The following is a 26,272-nucleotide window of genomic DNA, read 5'->3' on the forward strand; positions in this document are numbered from 1 at the left end:
AGACCTTTCCGCTTATAGACTTTCATCATCCATCTGGCTAACCTGGGCTTGTTTGCATGGTAAAAAAGATTATTGAGAGTATCAAGATGGCAAACCCCAATGTATAAGCCTTTTTCAAGTTTCTGTTAGCATCATGTTTGCTGATGCCCTATTGGCCAAATCATGTCTTAACAACAGTCCAGAATTAGTGTGGGAGGGCAGTACCAAAGAGTATGGATAAGAGAGAATAATTTGTGGCCCTTATTGCAATCTACCACACAGAACCATGGCACTGGCCTGCACCTACATTAGCATAGAGGAAGGGGCAACTTTTTCTAGACAGTCCACCCATTAGGTGTGTCATTTCTTAATTCATTTGTCAGAGCGGGTACTTATTTTTACTACTCACAAAGGCACTATATGTGCTAGCAGAGACTCTGATTGCCTCAATATATGTTTTGTCTTGCTAACTAGATTGTGGCAAATAACATCCCCAGATGTTACTTATCCTTTTTCTCCTTTGCAGACTTTCCAAATCAGGCAGTCCCGACAATAAAGACTGCTTCTTTAAATTTTTTATGTCTTTGAGAGAAAGATCCATGTCCAATTCAACTTTGTAAACTCCACAGCCTTTCCTCTAGCATTAATTTGGGCTCAAAGATCTTTAATCACAATTATTAAATTTTTATAGTATCAGTTACAACCTCCACCCTAGAAACACGTTGCTCAAAGTGGATCCGCAGACCACCTAAATCAGAATCACCTGGAGGACTTGTTAAAATGCAGATTCCTGGGTCCCACCTCAGGTCTAGTGTATTCAAATCTCTGCTTGAGGCCTGGAAATTCATCTTTAATACATCAGGATACTTCTTATGTACATTAAAGTCTAAGAATCACTGTCTTAGAGAAGTGGCTTTTGCAATTTTTTTTTAAAGATTGGCACCTGAGCTAACAACTGTTGCTAATCTTCTTTTTTTTTTTCCTTCTTCTTCTCCCCAAACCCCCCAGTACATAGTTGTATATTGTAGTTGTGAGTGCCTCTAGTTGTGCTATGTGGGATGCCACCTCAGCATGGCCTGATGAGTGGTGCCATGTCGGTGCCCAGGATCCGAACCGGTGAAACCCTGGGCGACCCAAGCGGAGCACGTGAACTTGACCACGGGGCCAGCCCCCACAACGTTTTGACCTGTATCCAAGGTAAAAAGTAATTTTTACGTCCCAATCACACATATACATACATACATATACACAAAGGCAGATGACTGAAAAAAAGATTTTGAGGAGAAAATACCCTAAGTGCATACAATAGATATTTTCTAATCTAAGTTTTCTAAATGCTGATCAGTGACTCAGATGTATTTCATGACCCAATAATGTGTCATGACCTAGCTTTTGAAAAACACAGCTCCAGGGAAAATGCTTATAGCATACTTAACATTTTTGTTTCTTCTTCCATCTACACATGGAAAATATACAATGCTTCTCCCTCTATGCTTAATAAATGCCTCTTAATATTCATTCTCCTGTGCTGGTGGTTCTCAAATTTTGGCATGCATCAGAATCACCTGGGGTATTGTTAAATCACAACCTTCTGAGTCCTACCCCCAGAGTTTCTGATTCAGCAAGACTGGGGCGAGGTCAAAAATTTGCATTTTTAACAAGTTCCCTGACGCTGCTTCTTCAGGGACCAACTTTGAGAACCACTGCCCTATATAGTCAACTCTCTTTGATTTGGTCCAGAAACCCTAAAAAATCCCCAAGTTTCCTGACTGATTTTTATTACTGCTTTCTAACCACATTTGCACAATTCCTGATTGTTTTTTATTACTGCTTTCCAACTGCATTTGCTTCAGCTGGGTTTCCACTCACCCGGGTTTAGCTTGCATTGTATAATGAACATATTGGATTCAGCTGGCGTCTCCCTAAAGCCTGCCAAGTACACTCCAACCATTGTCTTACTGGCATGTTTCCTGACTGATTCTAAAGCTGTTCTTTTAGTTCCTCCACTTCTTCAGAATGCACTAAGGTGGCTCAAGTCCCAGTCTAGTGGTGCTGTTTGTTCTGTAAAGTTAGATTATTGTCATCTCAGAGATATCAGATCAGTTCCTCAAGGATGTCACTCTGATGCTATTAATGATTTCTTCCTCCAAAGGTCTGCTAGGTCTCAGCCTGAGTCTACTGGCCTGTGTTTATTATTGTGCCTTATGCTACTGGAAATTCACTACAACAAGCAGAGAGTGAAACAGTTTTGGAAATTTTATATGTTTGATGGGAATTGGACAAAGCAGCAAGTTATTATATTGCCTTTTCTTCTTCCCATGCGTAAATGTAACTTTTGTTCTAGCCATCATATCCAGTTTGTTTTGGCTGTGAAGAAAGAGGGAGACAGACACAGATAAGTCTAGACTCCCCTGAAAATTCTGTATTACCTATGGTAAGAATAGACCAGCTTTGAATGTTTTAATACAGAGGATAGGGGACTCATTCCTGTCCTGGGAAACCTGCATTCTGGCCCCACTGTAGGCAATTGTCCTCTCTTGGCCATGATGAGCTGATTAATGCTTATGTCATGAATGCTTTCAAGGGAAAGATATTTGGGAATCTGATGTCATCACGTGTTTTCTCTCCCTCACTTGTGACACAGATATTCCTTACAGCCAGAATGGTGCTACGGTGCCCATGGTAGTTGACCCTAAAACCTCGCTGCAGAATTCCCAAGGCTAAAATGATCCCTCCTACATCCTATGATCTGTTTATCTCGGGAGTAAGGTGGGATCCATGAGTTCTCATACAGGACTTTGAGCAGATTTTAAATTCTTTTCTGTGAAAAATTTGGACTCTGTGCCCAGGTCCATATGAGGCCCATTTCCACTTAAAGGTAGGTTGACTTTTTATCTAAATGAGAATACAAATCAGGTTATTTAATTTAAAAAAAGATGTTTATTTAACTTTCCACCATAGTCATCTGAAAGCAAAAGATTATGGGTCTCATTTCATTCAACAACACAAAATATATACATGTCAGATATTCATTGGAAGGCTTATTTTTGAACTGATCTACAGCCTTGGCCAAAATCATGGGTGGGTAGGGGTATACTTATAAAAGATGGTCTAGGTTATCCACCAATAATTCTAGGCTCTCTTCTAGCCTTGGGTTAAGTGTTAGATACCCTGAAACCAATGCATTCAATAATATTACCTTGGCAACAGTAGAATCCTTCTTTGGGACATCACCCCACTTCCACTGAAATGGTAAGAGCAGTCACCCTGACAACCATTTTCTGTGATATGGCCTTGGCTTCCCTATGCACAGTTGAGTGGTCCAGACTTGAATGTGTAACCCAGACTGGATGAAAGAGAGGACCTTCCCCCAAAATTTGGAATTGGGATTGAGATTCCAGTTTCTGTCAGGACTGCTAATTTAAAAGGAGGCAATATAAATTCATGATTGGTAGTGTGATCCTGTTTTTCACCATGTGGACTGGACAGCAGAAAAGCCCAGAAGGAGGAGAGAGAGAATAGAAACTTAGAGAAAAAGAGAAAGAAAAGAAGAAGACTTGTAGAGTGATGCAGAGATGAGCAATGGAGAGAGCGCAGATGGTGTCCTAAGCCCTCATTCCAATCTATTCCCAAGGCCTTTGGGGTCCATGTTATTACATCTTAATAATGAATGGTGGTTTTTTTGCTTACAGTAGTTTGGGTCCACTTGAGTCCATTTCTGTTATAGGCATCCAAAAGAGCTGTAAGTAGGACTAACGCCTTCTCTGAACTACTGTCTAATGTTATCTCTCAGCTTGTATCTGAATCCTTACAGTTAAGATGTCTGCATTTTGTATAGAGACATGGTTGAAGTATCCCCCTTTATATGGCTAGTTGGGTGAAAAATACTTACACAGACTTATATCTTATTTGTGTGAGTGTGTTTCTGTGAGCATATAACATTATATTTTCTTTTTTAAAAATTTATTTTAATTGCAGTAACATTGGATTATAACATCATATAGCTTTCGGATGTACATCATAATATATTCGGAATTCTGTGTAGATTACATCGTGTTCACCACCCAAAAACTAATTATAGTCCATGCCCTCACTTGTGAGCCTAATCGCCCCTTTTTCCCTCCCTCCACTTCCCCCATGGTAACCATCATTCCATTCTCCATTGCTTTGTGTTTGTCGTTGTTTTTATCTTCTACTTATGAGTGAGATCATACAGTACTTGACTTTCTCCCTCTGACTTATTTCACTCAGCATAATACCCTCAAGGTCCATCCATGTTGTCACAAATAGCCGGATTTCATCATTTCTTATGGCTGAGGAGTAGTCCATTGTGTATAAATACCACATCTTCTTTATCCATTCGTCCCTTGATGGGCATCTAGGTTGCTTCCAAGTCTTGGCTATTGTGTATAATGCTGCAATGAACATAGGGGTGCAGATATCTTTATGCCTTTGCGTTATCAAGTTCTCTGGATAAATGCCCAGCAGTGGGACAGCTGGATCATATGGTAGATCTATTCTTAATTTTCTGAGGAAACTCCATACTGCTTTCCATAGTGGATGCACCAGTGTGCACTCCCACCAGCAGTGTACAGGGTTCCCTTCTCTCCACATCCTCTCCAACACTTGTTGTTTCCTGTCTTGTTGATTATAGCCATTCTGACTGGAGTGAGGTGATACCTCATTGTAGTTTTGATTTGCATTTGCAAATAGCTAATGATGTTGAGCATCTTTTCATATGCTTGTTGGCCATCCGTATATCTTCTTGGGAGAAATCTCCATTCAGATCTTTTGCCCATTTTTTAGTTGGGTTGTTGGTGTTTTGGTTGTTGAGCTGCATGAGTTCTTTGTATATTTTGGATATTAACCCCTTATCTGATATATGGTTTGCAAATATCTTCTCCCAATTGTTAGGTTGTCTTTTCATTTTGTTGATGGTTTCCTTTGCTGTGCAGAAGCTTTTTAGTTTGATGTAGTCCCATTTGTTCATTTTTCCTTCTGCTTCCCTTGCCCGGTCAGACATGGTACTTGAAAATATGCTGCTAAGACCGATGTCAAAGAGCATACTGCCTATGTTTTCTTCTAGAAGTTTCATGGTTTTGGGTCTTACATCCAAGTCTTTAATCCATTTTGAGTTGATTTTTGTGCATAGTGTAAGGTAATGGTCTACTTTTATTCTTTTGCATGTGGCTGTCCAGTTTTCCCAACACCATTTATTGAAGAAACTCTCCTTTCTCCATCATATGCTCTTGGCTCCCCTGTCGAATATAAGCTGTCCATAAATGTGTGGGTTTATTTCTGGGTTCTCAATTCTGTTCCATTGATCTGTGTGTCTGTTTTTGTGCCAGTACCATGCTGTTTTGGTTACTATGGCTTTGTAGTATATTTTGAAATCAGGGAGTGTGGTACCTGCAGCTTTGATCTTTTTTCTCAGGAATTCTTTGGCTATTTGGGATCTTTTTGGTTCCATATAAATTTTAGGATTCTTTGTTCCATTTCTGTGAAAAATGTTGTTGGAACTTTGGTAGGGATTGCGTTGAATCTATAGATTGCTTTAGGAAGTATGGACATTTTAATGATGCTAATTCTTCCAATCCAAGAGCACAGAATATCTTTCCATTTCTTTGTGTCTTCTTCGATTTCTTTCAACAACGTTTTATAGTTTTCAGTGTACAGATCTTTTACCTCTTTGGTTTAGTTTATTCCTAGGTATTTTATTCTTTTTGTTGCAATTGTAAATTGGATTGTATTCTTAATTTCTCTTTCTGCCACTTTGTTGTTAGTGTATAGAAACGCAACTGATTTTTGTATGTTGATTTTGTATCCTGCAACTTGACTGTATTCCTTTATTGTTTCTAAAAGTTTTTTAGTGGATTCTTTACGGTTTTCTAGAAATAAAATCATGTCGTCTGCAAAGAGTGACAGTTTCACTTCTTCTTTTCCAATGTGGATCCCTTTTATTTCTTTTTCTTGCCTGATTGCTTTGGCTAGGACTTCCAATACTATGTTAAATAAGAGCGGTGACAGTGGACATCCTTATCTGGTTCCTGTTCTTAGAGGGATAGCTTTCAGTTTTTCTCCATTGAGAATGATATTTGCTGTGAGTTTGTCATATATGGCCTTTATTAAGTTGAGGTATTTTCCTTCTATACCCATTTTATTTAGAGTTATCATAAATGGATGCTGTATCTTGTCAAATGCTTTCTCTGCATCTATTGAGATGATCATGTGATTTTTATTCTTCATCTTGTTAATGTGGTGTATCACGTTGATAGATTTGCAGATGTTGAACCATCCCTGCATGCCTGGAATGAAAACTGCTTGATCACGATGTATGATCTTTTTAATGTATTGTTGTATTCAATTTGCTAGTATTTTGTCGAGGATATTTGCATTGATGTTCATCAGTGATATTGGCCTGTAATTTTCTTTTTTTGTGTTGTCCTTGTCTGGTTTTGGTATCAGGATAATGTTGGCTTTATAGACGGAGTTAGGAAGCGTCCCCTCCTCTTCAATTTTTTAGAAGAGTTTGAGAAGGATAGATGTTAAGTCTTCTTTGAATGTTTGGTAGAATTCACCAGGGAAGCCATCTGGTCCTGGACTTCTATTTTGGGGCAGGTTTCTGATTGCTGTTTAGATCTCCTTGGTCTATTCAAATTCTCTACTTCTTCTTGGTCCAGTTCTGGAAGGTTGTATGTTTCTAAGAATTAATCCATTTCTTCTAGATTATCCAATTTGTTGGCGTATAGCTTTTCATAGTATTCTCTTAATGTCTTTTGTATTTCTGAGGTGTCTGTTGTAATCTCTCCTCTTTCATTTCTGATTTTATTTATTTGAGACTTCTCTCTTTTTTTCCTGGTGAGTCTAGCTAAGTGTTTTGTCAATTTTGTTTATCTTTTCAAAGAACCAGCTCTTGGTTTCATTAATTTTTTCTATTTTTTTTTAGTCTCTATTTCATTTATTTCTGCTCTGATTTTTATTATTTCCTTCCTTCTGCTGGTTTTGGGCTTTGTTGTTCTTTTTCCAGTAAATTTAGATGTGCTTTTAGATTGTCTATTTGGGATTTTTCTGCTTTGTTGAGGTAGGCCAGAATTGCTATAAACTTCCCTCTTAGAACCACTTTTGCTGTATCCTACAGATTTTGGCATGTCATATTTTCATTTTCATTTGTCTCCAGGAATTTTTTTATTTCTCCTTTGATTTCTTCATTGACCCAATCGTCGTTCAGTAGCATTTTGTTTAATCTCCACATTTTTGTGGCTTTTCTGGTTTTCTTCTTGTAGTTGATTTCTAGTTTCATACCTTTGTGGCTAGAAAAGATGCAAGGTATTATTTTGATCTTCTTAAATTTATTGCGAGTTGTTTTGTGTCCTAATATGTGATCAATCCTGGAGAATGTTCCATGTGCATTTGAAAAGAATGTGTACTCTGTGGGTTTTGGATGGAATGTTCTGTATATATCTACTAAGTCCATCTGGTCAAATGTGTCATTGAAGGCCAGTGTTTCCTTATTGATCTTCTGTTTGGAGGATCTATCCATTGGTGTAAGTGGAGTGTTCAAGTCCTCTACTATTGTGTTACTGTCTATTTCTCCTTTTATGTCTGTTAATAATTGCTTTATATATTTAGGTGCTTCTATGTTGGGTGCATAGATATTTACGAGTGTTATATTTTCTTGTTGGATTGTTCCCTTTATCATTATGTAGTGCCCGTATTTGTCTCTTATTACAGTTTTTGTTTTAAAGTCTATTTTGTCTGATATAAGTATTGCTACCCCTGCTTTCTTTTCTTTGCCATTTGCATGGAATATCTTTTTCCATCCTTTCACTTTCAGTTTGTGAGTGTCTTTAGGTCCGAAGTGTGTCTCTTGTATGCAGCATATACATGGGTCTTGTTTTTTTATTGAATTGGCCACCCTATGGCATTTTATTGGAGCATTTAGTCCATTGACATTTAAAGTAGCTATTGATAAATATGTATTTATTGCCATTTTGTTACTTTTTTCTTCTGGGTGTTTTAGTAGTTCTTCTCTGTTCCTCTTTTTCTCTTGCTGTCTTCCCTTGTGGTTTGATGGCTGTCTTTAGTAATATGTTTGACTTCTTTTGTCTTACTTTTTTGCTTGCCTATGTTTCTGATTTGTGATTACTATGAGGATCCTATTTAATATTCTATGTATATAACAGTCTATATCGAGTTGATAGACTCTTTAGCTTGACCTCTTTCTGAAATCTCTACTTTTTCACTCCCCTCCTCTCAAATTTTATGTTTTTCAAATCATATATAGTCTCTTGTTTAGTGTGTGTCCATCCATTACCCTCTTATCATTGAAATAGGTGATTTTAGTACATTTGTCTTTTAACCTTCATATTATCTTCACAGGTAGTTAATCTGCTAGCTTTACTATATTTTTACCTTTACAAGTGATTTTATTGCCTGGTTTTTGTTGTTGTTGTTTTGGTTTTTTGATAATAATTTTTTTTAATCTCTATTTGTGGTCATTGTTTTCCCACTTAAATAAGTCCTTTCAGCATTTCTTGTAGAACTGGTTTCTTGGTGATAAACTCCTTTAATCTTTGCTTGTTTGGGAAGCTCTTTATCTCTCCTTCCATTGTGAATGACAACCTTGATGGATAGAGTATTCTTGGCTGTAGGTTTCTTCCTTTTAGCACTTTAAATACATTGTGCCATTCTCTTCTCGCCTGTAGGGTCTCGGCTGAGAAGTCTGCTGATAGCCTGATGGGCTTCCCTTTGTATGTCACTTGTGGCCTTTCTCTTGCTGCTTTTAGGATTCTTTCTCTTTAATTTTGGACATTTTAATTATAATATGTCTTGATGTGGGCCTCTTTGGGCTTATCTTGTTTGGAGCTCTCTGTGCTCCCTGAACTTGGATGTCTGTTTCCTTCTTCAGATTAGGAAAATTTTCATCTGTTATTTATTCAAATAAATTTTCTGCCCCTTTGTCTCTCTCTTCTCCTTCTGGGACACCTATAATCCAAATGTTAGCATGCTTGATATTGTCCCAGAGTTCCCTTAGACTGTTCTCATTCTAATTAGTTTTTCTTTTTTCTGTTCTGCTTGGGTGATTTCCTCTAGTCTTTTGTCTAGTTCGCTGATCTGTCCTTCTGCATCCTCTACTCTGCTATTGAGTCCCTCTAGTGAATTTTTCATTTCCAGTATTGTATTCTTCATTTCTGATTATTATTTTTTTTAAATATCTTCCAGTTCTTTGTGGATGTGCTCACTGTGTTCATCCAGCCTTCTTCCAATATCTGTGAACATCCTCATATTTTGTTTGAACTGTTTGTCGAGTAGGTGGCTTGTTTCTGTTTCATTTAGTCCTTTTTCTGGGGTTTTGTCTTGTTCCCTTGTTTGGAAAGTATTCCTTTGTCTCCTCATTATGCCTCTTTCTCTGTGCTTATTTCTATGTATTAGGTGAGTTGGCTATGTCTCCTGATCTTGGAGAAGTGGCCTTATGTATGAGATGCCTTATGAGGCCCAGCAGTGTTCTCTCCTCTCATCATCAGTCCATAAGAACCAGGAGTGACCCCTTTGTGGGCTACTTGTGTACTTCTGCTGTGGCAGGGTTGCTCCCACTGCAGGTACCCAGGGAGTCTAGTCTTTCCTTCCCTGGCCAGCTGTTTGTAAATTTGGTTTGGGGAGCCTCAGCACCATTGGCTCCGAAGTCTATCAGCACACTCCTATTGCAGTTTTCCTCTTAATTAGGTTGGTACCCAGTGTAGCTGATTGCTAGGCTCAGGGGCTTACAGTTGCTATAGGCCTCAGGCCTACAAGGCTGTTGTCAGTTCTCTTAGGAGTGCAGCTGAGTGGGGCTGGCCCTAGGCATGGGAGCACTTAATTGTTTCAGGCTTTGGAAGGTGGGGCTCATCCTTTTTATGGCTATTTGTGAAGCAGAGGTCTTCTGCAGCTGATAAGCCTCACCCCCCACAGGACCACATACACTGTCAACACAGTCCTGGTCCGCGCACACTTCTCAACCCCTTGGAGTGTACCCCCACGCCGCACTGTAGAAGCCCCCACCTCTCCACCAATGCCCCCCACAGTTCACCTGGTCCTCACACAGGCCCTGCCCCACAGAGGCAGACACTCTTGCCTGCCTGTAGAGGATCAAGGCACCCAGTCAATGCAGGCTGAAAAGTAGCCTGAGGGCTTGCTGTTAGGTGGAGCCAGCCCCTGGGCGGGTTGCCTGCCCTGGCTGAACTGGATTAAATCTGTGCTCTAGTGGGAGTGGCAGATCCCTGGGCTAACAGGCCAAGGGATGAACCTCAATGGCGGCCACCCGGGTCCCTGTCAGCACACCTGGACCTGTTCAGAACAATGGCCCCCACCAATGTCTCAGTCTCTGGAGAGGTCCCTCCTCTCATCAAGGTGCCCCCAGAACCCACCAGCTGAGTCTCATTTCACCAAAGGACTGTCAGCCTTCTCTCTGGTGATTTTAGGTTGCTGCAATGAGTGAGTTTGTTCGTGGGCCCTTTAAGACTCAGGTCTTTTCGGCTTTTGGATGATAGCTTTTCTGGGGGTATCCTCGCTGCAGTTAATAGACAGTAAGACCCCCGTCTCAGTTGGGCTGAGTCTGAAGTATGCTTATAGCACTGTTGCCCCTGCTCCGGACCTCACTCCTCCAGGGAGGGCTGTGTACCTTAGGGTGACTCCCGCCTGGCCAGCTAGAAGCTCCGCTGCTCCCAAAGGTGGCTTTTTTCCTCTCCAGCAGGAATTTCTGCCTCTTCCGCCTTAGTCAGGACTGTCCCTCGTTGTGGGGGTTCTTTTTATCCAGTTTTCAGTTTTCTCTCCAGGGTAATTTTTCCAAAAATAGTTGTAACCTGGTTGTGTTTGTGGGAGGAGATGCATTCAGAGTCTGCTTACACCACCATCTTGACAAGATCCAGAATCACATTATATTTTCTTTAAGGAAGATTGGCCCTGAGCTAACATCTGTTGCCAATCTTCCTCTTTTCTTTCTCTCACCAAAGCCCCCAGTACATAGTTGTATATCCTAGCTGTAGGTTCTTCCAGTTCTTCTATGTGGGGTTCCACCTCAGCATGGCTTGATGAGCAGTGCTAGATCTGCACCCAGGATCTGAACTGGCAAACACTGGGCCACTGAAGCAGAGTGCACCAACTTAACACTACTCGGCCATGAGGCTGGCCCCAACGTTACATTTTCTCCATGAAAACGTTTATTTTCTTGTAGTCATCTGACAAATGTTTATTGAACACTACTATGTGTTAAGCATTATCATAAGACCTGGTTTTTAAAACAAATGACTATTTCTTCTATTAGGTAATGACAATTTTATGATCTATAATGTTTCCCTAATTACCTTGCCTGCCAGGAAGCTCCAGCTAAATTTACACTCCAGTTATGGTGACTTTCATTATTTTATTCCTGTTATACTTATAGTCTTACTTTCTTTATACAAATCCTGACCACAATTTAAATTCCTTTTGACTAGCCTAGGTTCACATGCCTATGCATTTTAAATTTAAGTTGACTCTAATACTTTTGTGAGAAGGTGGGGCACAGATTATCTGGAATTTATACTAATGGAATTTGGTTCCACTTGGGTTGGTCCTTTAGATGGAGATGATATTAACTCAGGCATCAAGTCATGATATAGCTTTGTTTTCTGTCACGTGGATGAGAGAGGAGAGAATATCAGTCAAGACAGAGGAAGAGAGAGGAGGAGAAAGACAGAGAGAAAGGAGAAAGGAGAAAGACAGATGAGAGAGAGAAGATAGAAGTAGGCATGTAGGAAAACAGAGAGGCAAAGTGAAGAAGGTCACGCTAAACCAGGCTTTCAACACTGACATTCATTCTTTCATTTATCCGCCAGAGAACTGTTGGGCGCTTAGAAGGAAATGTGCTGGGTGCTGCACATCAGAGACAGAGTTCACTATCAGTTTTTACACTATCACTGAGGGATTATCATTTAAAACCGCCTTTAACTGAATTAGATTTAATATTGTTGACCCAGGATGATTTTTCTTTTTGTGTCCAGACTAGTTTTCAGTGGGTCTTCTGGCTTTATTTCTGATCTATGTTGCTGGATTCCACTTTTCACCTACTGGCCTAATTAATACCTGGGTGGCCTTTCCCAGTCTTTGCTAAGCCCTTGGTATTTACCGCACAGCCCAAAGCCAGGGATAAGTCAGTATTAGGCCCGTACCCAATGGTTTATCTCACTGAGGTCAATGGCAACCCATAAGATGGGGATGAACACTTGATATTGGCAGCCGGCACCGCATGCAAGCAATTTAGAGTGAAAATCCAGCTGCCTGTCCCTTGAGCTCTTTCACATTTTAACAATGGATGTTTACTGGCAGGGGAAGTGAGGCTTGTGCAGAAAGAAAGATTGGAAGATAGAAAATCACCCAATCTTCATTATTAAAATTAGAGCTTTGTTACTTCTCTTCACTAGATACTCTAATATGTTGATCTTGAGAGATTTTCCTTCACTATGTGACTGTAAGTTAGTTCCATGAGATCCACAAAAATACTCTTATTATTTTAGAGCCTGAAGAGTGATTACAATGTATGTGTGCAAAAGCAACACACACATACACACCCTCTTAGTGGTGAAATTTTCTTCCAATTCAATGAAATTTAGTCCTATTTATAAGTCTGTGTTTTAGCCCACTCTCAGATCTAAGAATGCACTGTAAATGTTGCTTTGGAAAGCCGAAAGAAAAAAATCAACTAAATGTTTCCATTTTATAGAATTGAATACAATTAAAATGCTTATCTATACACACAATAGCAAGTAGGACTAACCATTTAGTTTAATTATACATTCCAGATTTTTAAAAATGTGCTTTAACTCTCAATTGGTATTCTAAAATCTGAGAGTAAACTTCCTGTGATAGTAAATGGAAAGAATTCCAGAATCCGAAAAAGCCTTTCTTGATGTCTCATTACTGGTCACAAAGAACACATATGCTCAGTGAACACAATCATAAATTAATTCAGATAAAGAATGCCCAAGGAATTATTTACTGAAATTCAGTGTGCCTGATCACAGTGGACTCTATATTGGAAGTAGATGTGTGTAGAGTATGTATAATGAATTAGGTGAGATATTCCATTTACAGGCAACATTATCACACTATTTCTTTCATCTCTGGGAATGCTCTAATCTGTTCACAAGATTGTTCAGAATCATGTTCTGCAAATTCTAATGCTTGAGCAATGTGGGGAGTAGGGGGTGGAGGAACTTTCATCTAAGCAAAAATCTTCACACCCAATTTTGTTCAAGTCAATGCTGGTTATAGGGCAACTGGTAAAATTTTTCTTTCAAATGCTCTTATACAGTCTCAGAGAGATGGCAGAGATGAAGCATGTAAAAGCCAGTAATGGACCACAGAAGAGCTCATTGATAAATGAATGTTTCTAATTATAAATACTATATTCCTAAGTATAAAACATAGACATAGCTAAGCATCCTAAAATTTGAGCTTCTAAAATTTGGCACACCAACAGAAGAGAGAGTATTTATCATCATTACCACCACCATCACCACCACCACCACGACCATCATCATCATTATTAGTGTTGTTATCATGGAGTTTTTTTGTATGTGTCAGGCATAAAGTTAATAAGCATTTCACTCTCAGTAGCTCATTTAATCCTTACACAGACCCTATAAGGTAGATATCATTATTGTTCTCCTTTTAACAGGGGAACAAACTAAGTCTTAGAGCAGCTAAACATGTATCACTAAAGTCCAAATTCTGCTATCCATACAGTTATTTGCCACTACAGAGTCAGCAACCCCAAGTGTTCTTGATTTGGTATTCTTCTTAAGATAACACATTTAAGGTTTGAAGCATGCAATAAACATTTGCTAGACTGAAGGGCAACCCTCTTCCAATGTGTAACATAAAAGAGATGATATCTGAATGTTATTTAAAAATCCTTTTACCATTACCTGACTAGTCAAGAACCAGTTATTTTTATATTATGACTTCTGCTTTCTAAATTTGTAAAAACGGTCCACGGATGGACCAGGGTGCAAAATAAAAAGCTCTCTCTCTTCACCCACCCTTTGTTACTACAGCAAGTAGTAGAGCTGATTTTCCCACCTGTGGCAGAACAACACAGAGGTTGTGACACAAATTCTGGAGCAGGACTGTCTGGATTCTTCCAGATCCTGGCTGTACCACTTGCTACCTGTGTGACTCGGGACAGTCACTTAACCTGACTTACCTCAATTTCCTTGTCTGCAAAATGGTGACAAAAACGTCCTACGTCACAGGGTTGTAGTAAAGATTAAATGAGATGCTACATGTAACACACTTAGAACTATGCAATAAATGTTGACTTGTAATATTATCTGACTACAGCATTCATCTCTTACTCAATACTAAACTGTCCCCTGGAAGTGATTACTGGGCTTTTGCTGTCTCTAAAATCTTTGGCTTCTAACTCTGTCTCTCCATGATAATAAACTCCTTAATGATGAGGACCATTTGTTATCTCTTTATATCCCCTGGTACCTGGCACAATTGCCTTTTTATGTGTAAGAACTCCATAATGTCTTACTGTACTAAAAAAGTGTGGGTGACAGGAAATATCTTTTATTTTGTACCCTGGTCCATCTTTACACTAGTTTACAAATTTCAAGAGCTGGAGTCATGACGATATAAAAATAGCTGCTATACCTGATTGATGGTGCAAATGGAAACAGATCTTCCAATCACATTAAAGCATCTCTTACACACTTTGCATTACCTTGAAGGAAGGGTTTTGCTTCAACCTTATCAATGTTTACTGCTGGTTGGTTGCATTCTCTTTTTTATCTTAAAAAGAACACCAGGTCAAGAACACTTAATGTTGCTGCTCTTATATTAGCAATTAACCCAACTGGATGGATAGTGGAATTTGGGTGCAATTGTGTGAATTCTTAGGGATATGAGTGATGTTAGGTACAGAAGGCATGAAAGTGGCACAGGGGATGCAGTTCTTGGCAAAGTGTTTTGGATGGACATCTATTATAAACCCAAGAAAGGAGAAAGCACAGCTTCTGTAGCAAGCACAAAGATTAATTTAGTGTTGACAATGTTAACCTGAAAACGAAATGCATGATACTGGTTTTACAGATTGAGATGTACAGGGAGATACTGTGTCATATTGGTGATGGGGTCTGTCATCTCTGAAAGTCACATAGTCAATAAGGTTATATCAAGCCATCCATCTTACAAGGCTGATGCCATTGAAACAGCATTTGCATGTCACTGGTCAGCAGCAGCAGCAGAAAATAATGGTCATCTTGGTAAATACCTAAGCTTTCTTCCAAGGGGTTCAAATGTTCTATTTATACCAAGATACCACAGAAATCTTGAAGTTCTGCACTGTAAACATTCCCCCCAGGCTTGTGCAAAAATAGTACTTGGTCTTAAAAAAAATTGTCCTCTTGAAAGCCACATTGTTACAGTTACTCTTGTTGACTCTCATTATTTCCCAAGATAGGCATCGTTGTTAGTGCCTATCAGCTGCCTAAGAATCAAGGCTTGTAGACATCACTCTTTCATCTCCACTCCATCATCAGGCAAGCATAACCCAGGGTCACTTGAGTGCCCTAGCTTCAAGCTAGGAACTATAGGATATTAAAGTCTGACCTAGGTTTTCCTTTATGTCCATGCCCCATGAGGGAGAGGGACGATTATTTATTAAATACATATGCATACCATGTTCCAAAGCTGTACTAGGCACTATGTATATGTATATACTTTACATATATCCCATATATGTTATATGTATATGTTAAACATACTATATACTACATAATCCATCCTTACAGTTGCTCAGCCAAAAATCTTAATGTGTCATTCTTGATCTCTCTTCTGTTCTTTTGATGCCTTTCTTCTCTTATACCTCACAATGGATTCATCAGCAAATATGATCAGCTTTATCTTCACAATATACCTGGAATCTGACCATATGTCAGTACCTCTCCTGCCACCACTCTGGTCCCATCTGCTATCTTCTCTCAACTGGATTATTGCACTGGCCTCATAACTGGTCTTCCTGCTTCCACTCTTGCCTCACAAAGGTCTATTCTCAATTAAGCTCCAGAGTGATACTTTGAAGACATAAGCCAGGTTATGTCGCTCCTCTGTGAAAATCTTCCAGGGGCTTCCATCTCACTCCTTGATCTGTCCCACCTAGTACCTCTCTGACTTCATCTCTTTCTCTTTTCCATGCCTCACTGGAGAGTATGTGGAGCATTTGGTTTGAGTTTTATGTGAATAGAAGCATAGATTAGTTATTCTTTTGTGTCTAGCTCCTTTCTTTTAACATTATAGTAATTAAAAGATTGTGGTATTGTCTCAGGGTTCGACACGCAGACTAATGGAACAAAAGGGAAGGGCTGGAATTGTACCCACATGTACATTGAAGAGATGAAAAGATACATGAAAAGATGAAAAGAGATGAAAGATACATGAAGAGAGGGCCTAGAATTGGTCCACATATACAAGAGTTAGCATGGGAGATCAGTGAGTAAATAACACATCTATTCAATAATTAATACTGGAATGAATAGTTATCCCTATGGAAAGAAATAAACTTGTATCCTTATTTTATATCATAAACAAAAATCAATTACAGATGGATAAAAGACTTAAAGGCAAATGGAAAACTGAAGCTTAAAGGAAAAAAGATAGGAGAATAGCACTATAACCTCTGGGAGGAAAGGATTTCTTTAAAGAGGTGACAAACGCACAAACAAAGGAAATACATGCTAAATTTAAGTACATTAAAATTAAGAATTCTTGTTCAATAAATAGACCATAAAAAGTAAAAAACAAGCCACAAATAGGGAGAAGATATTTGCAGTACATACAACTGGGACAGGATTACTATCCAGAATATTTAAAAAATCCCACAAATCAATGAAAAAGGAAAAACAGACAGGCATTTCAAAAGAAAAGATACATGAATGAAAATATCCCTGACCCCATTAATAATCTGGGGATGCTAATTAAGGATACAATGAAATGGCATTTTATGCCTATTAAATAAACAAAAATTAAAATGTCTGACAAAGATGATTATTGCCAGAATGTGGAGAACCAAACACTTCTTGAACTATAGTGGGTATGCAAATTGATGCAACCACTTTGGAAAACAACTTGGCATTACCGTGTAAAGTAAAAATATGTGTACTCTCATTACCTAGCAGTTTGACTCCCAAGTATGTCCCTAGAGAGATTCTCTTATCTGACCCTAGAAACATGTGAAACATATTCTAAGTAGAGTGTTTGTGATAACAAGAAAATAGGAATAACACTATTACCATTCACTTGAGAATGGATAAAAAAACTGTAGTATATTATTCATTGGAGCAGAACACAAAAGAATACATAATCTGCACTTTCATTTAAATAAAGTATGTTAATGTAGTATAAGAGCAGTGAAAATGAAATACAGTTATATGCATCAATAATGGGTGACTGTTAAACATAATATTGAGTAAAAAAGCAAGTCACCAAAGAATGCACACAGTTTAATTCTGTTTATCAAATATCCAAAACCATGTGAAGTGAAATAAAATTTCATCTAGGAATACATACAAATTTTGCTAAAAAAAGTACAACAAAGTAAGGGAATGATGAACACAAAATTCAGAATAGTAGTTACCTCTAGGGGTGGGGTGGGATACAAAGAGATCAGGCAGGGGCACTTGGGGAACTTCAGTAAGAAGGGTTGGATGGTACATGGATTATTTTATTATTATTTAAACTGTACATATTATATGCTCTTTTATGCCTATGATATATTTAATAAAAATATAGCACCCATGAATGGAACAGTTCTTCTAGGAGTGTACTTTCCAATATGGTAGCCCCTAGACACATGTGGCTATTTAAAATCAAATTATGTAAAATTAAATAAGATTAAACATTCAATTCCGCAGTTTTACTGCCACATTTCAAATGCTCAATAACCATGTGTGGCTGCTGGCTACCATATTGGACAGTGCAGATTATTGGGCAGCTCTGTTCCAGAACGTTCTTACCTCCTTAGAGTTAGACACTGTTTCTATCCACTTTTTATAAAATAAGCAATTCATTGGCTTTCTGCAAAAAACATCTCCATAATTCTGTCAAAAACAGCAGTAGGAGATGAAGCAACGGTTTACTTCCTATGGATTTTGTTGATCCTCTTGGTTGAAGGAAATTCCATTAACAAATTTGTCAGACTTCACATTTAAGTTCACTTAACTCATCAAATGCCAGCATGAACCTGATTATTCTTCTGATTCAGGAAGTCAAAGACTTTTTCACGCAGCTTCTTGTGCCAGCAAGGTTGTGAGCAGAATTTGATCTGCCAAAAAATTTCATTGTATGAAGATTTCCAAAGTTATATATCCCCCAAGGTAGAATTCATAAGTGGACAATGGTCTTCTAGAATGAGATCTCTAGGTACTATATAGAAAGAAGAAGATACCTGCCTTCTTCTCTCTGCTTTCTAAGTCCTCCCCGAAGGAGGCATTGCTAATTTGAGTGGTTCAGATTCTAGTACTCTAGTGTATGTTTGACCCTGTGTGTTATAGAGGGTCAAAAACTTGAGTATATTTCTGTTTCTCTTGCCTCCGTGGAGCAGAATTCAGTCGTAGGCTCTGGCTTCCTTCTTTTCTTTTATACCTCACATACACTTGGATGTTCTAAATCCTGGCCTCATATTCCTAATACAGTTTCCATAAGCGTGGCAAAAGTTTGAAAGTGGGGTTTGCGATTAGGGGAGGGATGAGCTCTCCCTCCTCCCTTGGGTCTAAACCATGGATTCTTGTCCAGCTGCCTAGAAAGCTCTGTACTGGAGTTTCAGGCACAGGTTCACTGAAAAGAAATGATGCCCTTCTTCCTTTGCCATTGTCCATTGTGGGCACAGTGACTGAGGACGTTAAAGAGAAGAGAGAGGCTGAACCAGGATAAGATTCAAATGATGTTCTATCCGTTGTTCAAAATTCAATTTAATGACACTTGAAGCCCCATCATCACCCCTAAGAGATCCTAGATGGGGATTCGCAATTCGGAGTTGAATGGGGAGTTAGAGTAGTAGCAGTCATAAGCCTGCTGTTAGCTGTAGCACAGCTCTGCTAGAAGCTGATATTCCTCTTTTTAAAAAAAATTTTTACTTATTACATATGACATTATATTAGTTCCAGGTGTACAATGTAATGATTAGATATTTGTATATACAGTCATGCGCCAAATAACAACGTTTTGGTCAACGAGGCACCACATAGGTGATGGTGGTCCCATAAGAGTAGTACCATATAGCCTAGGCGTGTAGTAGGCTATACCGTCTAGATTTGTGTAAGTGCACTCTATGATGTTCACACAATGATGAATTGCCTAATGATGCATTTTTCACAACGTATTCCTGTCATTAAGCGATGCATGACTGTATTGCAAAATGACCACCACAAGTCTAGTTAACACCTGTCACCATACTTAGTTACAAAATTTTTTTTCTCATGATGAGAACTTTTAAGATCTACTCTCTTAGCAACTTTCAAATAAGGAATATAGTATTATGAACTATAGTCACCATGCTGTACATTACATCTCCATGACTTATTTATTTATAATGACTTATTTATACCTGGAAATTTGGACCTTTTGACTCCCTTCACCCACTTTTCCCACTCCCCCCACCAACATCCCTCTTTAAAAAGGTGTTTACCTCACATTATGGGTGGTTATCAACCCATCAACACCAGAGGTGGTATAGTAGAAGGCATCAAGTTACCTTCCACCCTCGCTCAGGGCACTTAGGACACGTTTACTCGCCCTGGCAATGTTACATCTCAAAGCCACAAATGTTTGCATGGCCTACAGTACTGAATCCATGAAGAGAAAAACCATCTTAAAAACACCATTTTAATAGCTAAAATTTACTTCTAAAGAAGACTTACTTCATCTCATCGCTCTACTAACACAGCTTTTTGACCCCAAAACAAGTGCCCCTAAACTCATCACAGATGTTTATAGCAGTAATAAGAATTATCACAAAATAATTTTCCATTTACCAACCAAAGTAATCGTAATTCCAATCTCAGCAAAGAGGTCTACTTCCTTCTGTTTTACCAGTAAATCCAGGTTTGGTTTTTTCCCCCAATTGTTTATTTTATTTTGTATTTATTCATTCATTTGTTTATTTGATAGCATTCATTGTATAAGTCACTGGTTTCAAATCTGTGCATTGTGGACACTCAGGAACTCTAAGTGCTATGCAAAAGGATCCCTTAATCCCTCTGCTCACCTAGTATTGGCCACATAATGAATAAAACTAGGTTTTCTTATATATGGACTGCTTATATCTTATATAGGAACATAGGTAAAATTATATGGTGATTTGGAGATTTTTCTGATGATATAAAGGAGTCCTCAAACTCATAAGGGTTAGGAAACTCTAGTCTAAGTCATGCAGAGTTGAGACCTTTCCCACTGTGAATTAATGTCTGAAAATGGACTTTCCAAATCTTTGAGCAGCAGGAGCCACTGCTGATCAGTAACTACGTTAGAATGTTGCTGGAGCAGAACCTGGGACAGATATCTGGGATGTTAACAAAGGAAAATGAACAAAGCCCTCTCGCAACCAAAAAAAAACCCTTTTGCTTATCTAAAGTGATTGTTTCCTTCCTCTTTCTGAAAAATCCTATAACACCACAATTTCTTTCCAAACATAAGAATATAATAGCACCTAGAGGAAGTATGATGAGAAGCATCTAGCCATCTGGTCTCTCATCCAAGTATTCCCCTGTCCTGCTATTGACTTCCCTAGGTGTTCCTGGATGGAGGCAGTGCCTACTTAATCCATCCGTCAGCATTCTCATCTTTCAAACAATCCTCTGCCTCATCTCAGGCTACCCAGCTGCCTGGGATTCAAGCTGTAGGAAGATGGGTAGTTAGCTACGATTACTTCAGGGGCTGCATGTGCAATGTGCCAAATATCTCTGTAGTTCTGGTTAAATATCCAGCATTATCTGTTCTTCTTCAAGAAGCTGCAATTGAAGTCTAGGGGGGCAGAGTGGGGGACTAAAACTGGTGATGCACCTGGGCTCCAGTCCCAAGATCAGGAGATAAGATGCAATGATTAATTCACTTCTAATAAATTTTTTCATAGAGAAATTAATTGGAAAAACAGTTAAAGGTATGATATATATCTTTTGCTTAAAGTTTGAACAGCAGGGACAGGCAATTCTCCAAAAAATAAATTCCTTCTGTATAATAATCTCCTTTAGCTCAGTTCCACGCCCACAGTTTGCGCCTCGGATCTCAGTGCATCAGCTTGCAAAATGCATATTCTTGGTAATAACTAGGAGGGACGGGGGTGAATCGGAGAGTCTTCATGGTTGGATGAAACAAAGAAACAATGAAAATCCTGCGGCCTTGATTCTAAGTCAGTAGAACCAACTTCATATGTAAGAAAATATATCTTGATAAGGAGTGGGGAGATTATAGAGAAGTGGAAGGAGAATGCAGAAGGAAAGAATAAAACTTCATAGCCTTCTATCGCCTACGTGGGTTTTGGTGGACATTTTACAAGGCTAGCTTATCATACTTCCAAATTGGTATAATGATGGCCAGCTTCAGCACAAAGCACACACTCTGCACATAATAAGTACCCAATAAATAGTTATTAGCAGCATCTGACCAATTGGAGACCAATTTAGAAAACTGCTTCTGTCTTTTTTGCCAGTTTGCCAGTTTACCAGTTTACCTCTACTTGATTTCAGCTCTCAGAATTCTTTTAACTAGGTTCAAGACTAAGATTATATAAAATGACTATAGATTATACAAAATTATATAAGATTACTATAAAACATGCTCACTTAGCTCTGGTATTATGGTAAGAAAATAATATCTTTCATGAGGGAAATATACAAATAGCTTTGCCTGTTTTTTCCTCGTGTTTTCTTTCTTTTCTTTTTTTTTTTTTTGAGGAAAATTAGCCCTGAGCTAACTACTGCCAGTCCTCCTCTTTTTGCTGAGGAAGTCTGGCCCTGAGCTAACATCTGTGCCCATCTTCCTCTACTTTATACATGGGATGCCTACCACAGCATGGCGTGCCAAGCGGTGCCATGTCCGCACCCGGGATCCAAACCGGCGAACCCCGGGCTGCTGAGAAGCGGAACATGTGCACTTAACCGCTGCGCCACCAGGCCGGCCCCTCCTCACATTTTCTGAATATTATTTTTTAAAACATTAATTCTAAGGAAAATAAGGTGTTTTAATTTAAAATTACTTTATTGTGTGCATTTCCTCTAAAATAGTTCAAAAATAGGGTTGTGTTTTTACCTTCACTTCATAACAATATTTTACCACCAATGATTGTAAAAGAAGGGCCACACACTCTCCAGGAAGCTGACAGTCTTGTTCACTGTTATTACTGAAACCATTTTGGTTCTTCCTTTTTTAGGTTTAGGGAAGTTTGGTCCTAAAAGAGTAATAGATTATCACTCAGTAGAAATTTGAAAATATTGGGAGAGGCAGCTCATTTCCTCTTCCCAACTTTTAAATTCAGCTTTGCGATAAGCATAAATTACTACTCAGTGGTTCTTAAACTGCAGAATGCATAGGAATCCCTTGGAAAGCTTGTTAAGATGAAGATTCCTGTGCCCACTGCCAGAAATCTGATTCAGAAGGGTTGACTGAGAATCGAGATCTCTATCAAGCTCCCACTCGATGCTGCTGCTGCTGCTGCTGCTGGTCTGCAGGCAACACTTTGAATGGCACTATTCTAATAGCCTGGATGAGTTAACAGAGCCATTCAGAACACCTGACATCCTCCTAGAGGATTACATACGAGTTCAAGTAATTCTGCCTACTAAGTGAGGATGGATGTCAATACTTGGGCATCTTAAGACTTAAGCTCTGGCTATACCTGAAATAGTAAGTTTTGAGACCAGCTCCAGTTTGACAAATGTGTTGTCATAGCTGATCAACATGACCCATGCCTACCAATTCTGCTGTTGAGTCAGCCTAACTGAGAAGGAGGTGTACTTTAGGAGAAAGCCTGTTTGCCTACCTTGAGAACTACCAGGTCAAATCAAACTTGAGTTCATTCCAGTAGAACTGTGGGAAAGGGAGAAAGCACGCAAGCAAATCCAGTTACTTTCTATGATGGCACTTTAAAATACTATAACCCAAGTGGAATGGTTGAACTTGTCTCCTTGGGAAGCAAAATGGATTGATGGTCAGAAAACAGGTGTGGGATGTATTTTCAATTAACTCACACAAGTTTTTCTGCCAACTTGAATTTTGTACGAGCTTATCATACAAATAGCAGGCTCTCAGCAAACTGGGAGACATGATTCAAAGAAGAGGTGTCCTTGAGTGTCGCTGAGATGCATTCATCTCATCCAGAGTCCTCATGCTTTGAATGCTCCACTTATTTTCTGTGCTGTCTATGAGACCAACAGAAAGCACCTTCTCTGAGGAATATACTAAAATTCAATTCAAAAGGTATTGGGGACTTCTGGATCTGGCTGAGATGAAGTAAGCACACTTCACCCTATCCTCCCACTGGTTACAACTAAAAACCCTGGACAGAATACATTAAGTAACCGTCTGAGGATGGCAAATAAACACATGAAAGTAGGTTCAACATCATTAGTCATTAGGGAAGTGTAAATGAAAACCACAATAAGATATCACTACACAACTATCAGAATGGCTTATAAAATAACCTGACAATACCGCGCACTGGTGAGGATGCAGAGAAACTGGAGCTCTCATACGCTACTGATGGGAATTCAGAATGGGACGGTCATTCTGGGAAATAATTTTGCAGTTTCTTATAAAGGTAAACAAAACACCAAATAAACCAACATCCCTAAGTGATTATCCTAAACAAATGAAAACTTATATTCAAACAAAAACCTGTACATGAATGTTTAAAGAAGTCTTAAAGTGAAAAGAAAAGTCTTCTAACAGATGAATGAATGAACAAATTGTGACCCATACAATGTAATGCTACTCAGTAATTAAAAGGAATAAACTAAGTATATATAAACAACATAAATGAATCTCAAATACATTGTGCTAAATGAAAGAAATTAATCTAAAAAAAGGTTATTACTGCATAATTCCATGTATTTGACATTCTGAAAAAGCAAAACTATACAGAGAGTGATGAGAGGTTTGTAAGGGAAAAGGGTGGGTGAGAGGTTTACCATAAGGGGGCAGCATGAGGGAATTTGGGGAGAGAGAAAACTGTTGTTTACCCCTGATTGTAGTGGTTACACGACTCCATGCATTTGTCAAAACTCACAGAACTTTACATCAAAGCTAAGGAAATTTTACAGTATATAAATAAAAAAATAAATTAAACAAAAAACTATATCTGATAAGGCTGAACGTATGCATATTCTAGGATCCAGCCATTCCACTTTTTGGTTTATACCCAATAGAAATGCATATGTCTGTTCACAAAAGACATGCATGAAAATGCCTGTAGTAATTCTATTCACAATAGTCCAAACCTAAAAACTACCCAAATGTCCATCAACAGACTGGATAAATAAAATGGAGTATGTTAATATGATGGAATATACATGGGAATTAATGAACTGCAACTACATATAATAATATGTTCTACTCACAAACATAACGTTGAATTTTAAGAAGCCAAATATAAAAGTGTACATACTAGACGATTTCATTTATATGAAATTCAAAAGTAGGCAAAAACTAACCAAAGGTTTAGAAGTTGGGGTAGCATTTACCCTTGGTGGGCTAGTGACTGAAAAGGGAAAGCAAAGTCCTACTGGGATTCTGCTAATGTTCTATCTTTGATTTGGGTGCTGTTGATACGGATGTGTTCAGTTTGTGAAAATGTATAAACTGTAACCTTTCAATTAGCACACTTCATTCTGTGTGTTATACTTCAACATAATGTGAATATGCATAGATTTTTCTAGGAAGAGTTTCCATAGCTTTCATTAGTTTTGCCAAGGGTTCCTGCCTCAAAAATAATCGTAAGTATTGAATTGGAGAAGAAAGAGCAGAGCTTGGATAGCATTAGGATTGTGGGTTGACCAGAAAACTGCTTTGTCTGAATTTTTCTAAATTGAACAAGTCAAAGTCTTGTCCTCTTTAAAGAAGTTGGTGGTCATGTGATATTCCCCACTCCTGGCTATATTTATAAGAAAGCTGTTCTGTGTATTCCTGTGACTACAGGGTTTCCCAGGACTAGGGAAGTTTGCTAAAGCCAGGAAAGTCCTGGGCAAACTGGAACGGAAGCAGATGAGACCCTATTCTGCTTTTTTAAAGAAAAGGGCAAGTCTGCAAAGTTCTGCGTCATTGGAGTTTTTGGACTTTGGGAATCACCTGCCCCCATAGAAGCATCCAGATGGGTCTTGCAGGAAAACAGAGTGGAATCTCTAGGAGTTCCTGTATTTGAACAAAATAATGCAGGTCAGGGCAGTGTTTAGAAACTCCCTTGACTCCTGAGGGTGAGGGCCACCATAGCACCTGGCCTTTAATCAACCTCTGTGTGATTCCTCCTTTCGTCTTCCACGCTAGGACTTGGTTTCCTGTGTCACTTCAGCTGGCTGCAGTATCAGCAGTTTCAGGACAAGTGATTAAATGAATGTCTTTCAGAGTCCTTGCTGGTGGATCAGATTTCACCAAGGCAATCATGTGCCTCCATACAATGAGTTCCCTAATGCCCAGAGAAAAGGCACAAATGGCCAATCAGCCCTTGAGGGCTTTCAGTGTAAGGCAGTTTCTCTTTCTAGGATTGTGGCTTTTGATCTTTTCTCTTAAAATAGGTGAATACCACTTAAAAATATTCAATATAAGACAATCAAACGTGTTCCCTCAAGAAAGGACCAAGGTTTGCTTCCTTTCTTTTGTTAATAGGAGGTTTCTTGGCCTTATTTAATAATCACGCTTTTTGCACTGGTGATCAACAAGCCATCTCAGCATGGAGTGGAGAAACAAAGTGGCTGAATTCTCTAAATGTTGCACAAAAGTATAATGCAGGCTAGTGGACAAAATGTTTAACTTTTTTTTTTTTTGCTGAGGAAGTTTTGCCCTAAGCTAAAATCCATACCAATCTTCCTCTATTTTTTAATATGTGGGCCGCCAGCACAGCATGGCTGCTAACAGAGCATTGTAGGTCCAAGCTCGGGAACTGAAATCTGGCTGCTGAAGAAGAGCGTGCTGAACTTAATGACTAGGCCACTGGGGCTGGCCCAATATGTTTTACTTTTTAACCCGATTTTAAATACCCTCTAAAGGAACACATCTACATATCTATTTT

At 38.8% G+C, this 26,272-nt stretch overlaps 1 protein-coding gene across 9 annotated transcripts in view; it reads left to right on the forward strand.

Annotated features, from left to right (window-relative positions):
* The window catches only part of GLRA2 (glycine receptor alpha 2), a 268,210-nt gene that overhangs the window by 40,984 nt on the left and 200,954 nt on the right, over positions 1–26,272 (forward strand). Inside the window, exon 2 of one of the 9 annotated variants that reach the window (XM_070502445.1) lies at positions 988–1,176. The exons of the other annotated variants lie outside the window; for them this stretch is intronic. The gene's annotated coding sequence lies outside the window, so the exon portion shown is untranslated. The remainder of the gene's footprint in view (positions 1–987; positions 1,177–26,272) is intronic. 9 annotated transcript variants of the gene reach the window in all.

Source organism: Equus asinus, chromosome X, assembly GCF_041296235.1.
Source record: "Equus asinus isolate D_3611 breed Donkey chromosome X, EquAss-T2T_v2, whole genome shotgun sequence".
Classification (NCBI taxonomy): domain Eukaryota; kingdom Metazoa; phylum Chordata; class Mammalia; order Perissodactyla; family Equidae; genus Equus; species Equus asinus.